The sequence below is a fragment of the Neopelma chrysocephalum genome, unplaced genomic scaffold (assembly GCF_003984885.1).
Source record: "Neopelma chrysocephalum unplaced genomic scaffold, ASM398488v2 Primary Assembly neopelma1_44, whole genome shotgun sequence".
Classification (NCBI taxonomy): domain Eukaryota; kingdom Metazoa; phylum Chordata; class Aves; order Passeriformes; family Pipridae; genus Neopelma; species Neopelma chrysocephalum.
Genome location: NW_020897703.1, coordinates 5,349,521 through 5,353,200, shown reverse-complemented (window position 1 = coordinate 5,353,200; position 3,680 = coordinate 5,349,521).

Below are 3,680 nucleotides of genomic sequence, written 5' to 3'. Positions count from 1 at the left end.
ACATCATCATCATCGTCATCATCATCATCATCGTCATCATCATCATCAACATCATCATCATCTTCATCATCTTCTTCATCATCATCTTCATCATCATCATCTTCATCATCATCATCCATCATCATCATCTTCTTCATCATCATCTTCATCATCATCATCATCATTATCTTCTTCATCATCTTCTTCATCATCATCTTTTCTTCTTTTCTTCTTCTTCCTTCTTGTCTCTCCTCCCCTTCCCTTCTTTCTCTTTTCCTTCCCTTTTTTTTTTTTAATTTATTTTTTTTTTCTTGTTCCTTGGCTTTCTCTCCAAGGAGAAATCCTTCCCTCTCTTTCACTCCTTCTGCCTTATGCTTCCCATCCCTCCCCTTTGTTCTTCTTTCTTCTGATTTAGAAGAAAATCAGGAATTTATCCCACAGAACTGTGAAATCAATAGTATTCATTTTGGAGAAGAAATTCAGTAAAAATTAAAAAGGGCAGGAAATTCAGAATTTTACTGAGTATTATATTTCTGAATATTGTGTACTGAATTATCTGTTTTGATAAAATGACCTAATTCAGATATTCTGTGCTAATCAAATACAAATTTTTTTTTGAATATGATACATGTTGTCACTGGCAGAAAAAAGAGTCATCTTTTGTCCAGGAAAGTGTAAATGCCAAAATAAAAGTTTAACAATTTTAAGTTGATTTTGGCTAAACAGGTAGGCAGCATTTTCCAGAAGATGGCACTCTCTTTCCACAAATGCAATGTTTGAGTTTCATGGCTTAAAGGGATGCTCTTCCCCAGACTATGTGAATAGTGTTTCTTAAAGCATAAAACTAACTTGAGTCTGCCTGTGCTTACTTTTTGCATTTATATGCCATTGCATTATAAAATTGCTTTATTTGCTCAGCTTTTCATTGCAAATTTGAATAATCATACATTATTTCTTTATTTTAAATTTAAGCAATGCATGTTAATGAGAATTAAAGTACTTAGTGCTTTAGTTTCCACTTACCATAACTTTTAAAAAAATCTCAGGTTCAGAAGCTTTTTTGTCTTTCTGGGGAAGAAAGCAGGGAAAAAAATGCAAGAAAAAAAGATTCAAGGAAAAAAAAATCCCAGGCTGCAATCTGCAATATATTAACAATTATATTTAGAAACTGGATTGTTGATGGTCTTTTAATTGGGTACTCAAACTATTTCTGTACTCTTGATTTATACACTTTTCTTGATACATTTTTCCCCCTAATTGTCACTGGCAGAGTGACTGACAAAATAAGTTATGCTGATGTTTTGAACGACTGAGAATGATGCCATTCCTTTTTTCTCATCCTGCCTTAGCAAAACTGTAAATAGGAAATCTATGTTGAAGCATAAATTATTTTTTTCCTGGCTTTTTCTCATATGAAAGTAAAAACAAGCAGGAAGAATCCCATTTATAAAACTGGCAACACAGCTCTGATTTGCTTTCCCAGTTGCAATCATTCCATTTGCTGAGGATAAATATACTAGGAAAGGCAACAAAAACGCCTTTTTCTTGACAACATATAGTTAAATGGTTGTTTGTGTATTAAAAACTGTTTTATAAAACCAATTAGGAACTATGTTTGTATGCTGACAGCTGAATTGTCTGTGTATAGATGAAAAGTATATGCAGTTTGTTGTGGGTTGGTGTGATGCAAGAGGCAAGCGACAGAAGGTGAATGTATTTCATGTGGAAAGGAACACTATGATTATTGTATTAGGGAGGAGCACCCCCATGAAGATCAATTAGATAAGCACACAGTTCTGGGTTTTTTCAGTAGATTGGAAATATATATGTAAAGTGAGCAGGGGATTAAAACAAAACTGAATGCACATTGCAAATAATTTCAAAATGTTATCTCCAAACTGAAGATAAGAAGCAGTCATCTGCCCATCTGCATTGGCATCCTGTGAGGAGTTGGTACCTTTTGCACCTCTGGGCTTTACACAGAGATCTGGCCTGTCTCTCATACTGTGAGACTGTGTTGTTCTGCACACCCTGTCAGGGACTTCCCTGAGCGTGTCATTCTAGATTCATAATGGGCTCTGACAAAACTCTTCCTAGGGGAAATAGTCAGCAGTTCTTGTGAGCCCTCAGTAGATTGTTTAGGCTGAAATTCTCCCCACAAATCTCCTTGGAGTTTCTTATGTTGGATATACCTGTGCCTTTTGTTTTGATCCTGGATACCTGTCCCTAGCTGTGTGCTGACAGGTGCAGACTGACCGGGCAGAGCAGAGGGGACCTCAGGGCTGACTGACATTTCTGGTTACCTCTGTTTCCACCTCAGCCATGGCCATTCTGGTCCCATTCCAATTCTGGGGAAATGCATTCTGATTTAGGTGATGCTATGGCAGAACCTGTGTTTCTAGACTTTGGGAAATAGAGCAGGGGATTGGTATTAATCACTCCCCATTTCCCTTGCCAGGACTTTGTCACTATAGAACATTATGTATTGCAACATGGGTGGGTTTCAGTCAGTTCATAGTTAGTGTACTGGCATGGAAGTGAACTAGAATAAATTCAATCACAGCCAAATGCAAGCCCATACTGGAACTGAGTAGAAGCATCTGTTTGGTTTGATTTCCTCATTCTAAATCTGCATAATTTCCTACTTTTCAATGTGTGAGTTTGCTCCCCAAACCCCATACTTGGTGAGCAAGATTAAAAAATTTAATGATTGGTCATAAGGCATATTAAATGCCAGAACCTGATGTTCAGACAACTGTATTTCTTTAAAGGTTCTTAGCTTGGTAACCTTTAGGTATTTTGAAATTTTGTATTATTTGAGATAACTTTTATCTTATGCAGTAGATTTTCTAAGCATTTACATTAATTTAATTTGAGAAGTTAATTTGGAAAGCACTATATGTCTTAATATATATTTTGTCATCTGTACAGTGCATACATATGCAAGAAACCCAGTGTTTATCCCACAATGTGTCTTGACAGGTATTATTCAGGTGCTGTTGTAAAAAGAAATAAAAATACAATTTCTTATCTTCTCAAAACAAGTAGAACTTTTTATGTGTTGCTGACAAAATTCTTTAAATTAGTTTTTAAAGGTATTCTCTGATCCTAAGAATACCTTTATTTAGATCACATTACTAGTTAGTGTTAGTACTGAAGTGTCAGCGTTGCCTACGTACAACTTTGCCATCTTAATACTTATATCTCCTATATATATTTTATATGCAAGGAAGGATAATTTTTGCATTGAATTGATAGATGATTACCGGTTAAAATGTGTGACTACGTTGTTGTCATAAAAGTACACTTTTAAAAATCTATCAAAATGTTTTAATTGTTTATGTTGCTTAATTAAATAACCCCGTTGAATAGCTAGTGTAAATTGATGTTGCTCCAACAGAAAGATGGAAGCTGTGCTATTTGATGAATTGACCCTGTTTTGAAATTACTTTCAGAAATAATAGTTCATTTTTTGAAAAATTTCATACAAACCTGCCTACCTACCTTCTTTTTTAGGGGCAGTCCTAATTAAACAATTCAGAAGTTTTTGCTGTGTTTTAACTCTCGCTGGGACTTCCACTCCCCAACCTCATTCAGGATTAAACTGAAAAATATATAACTTAATGTAAGTCCTTTTTATACTGAGTGGAATTAACTCTATGAGGATTCCTGCTGAAACGATCCTGTTAAATAATATAACC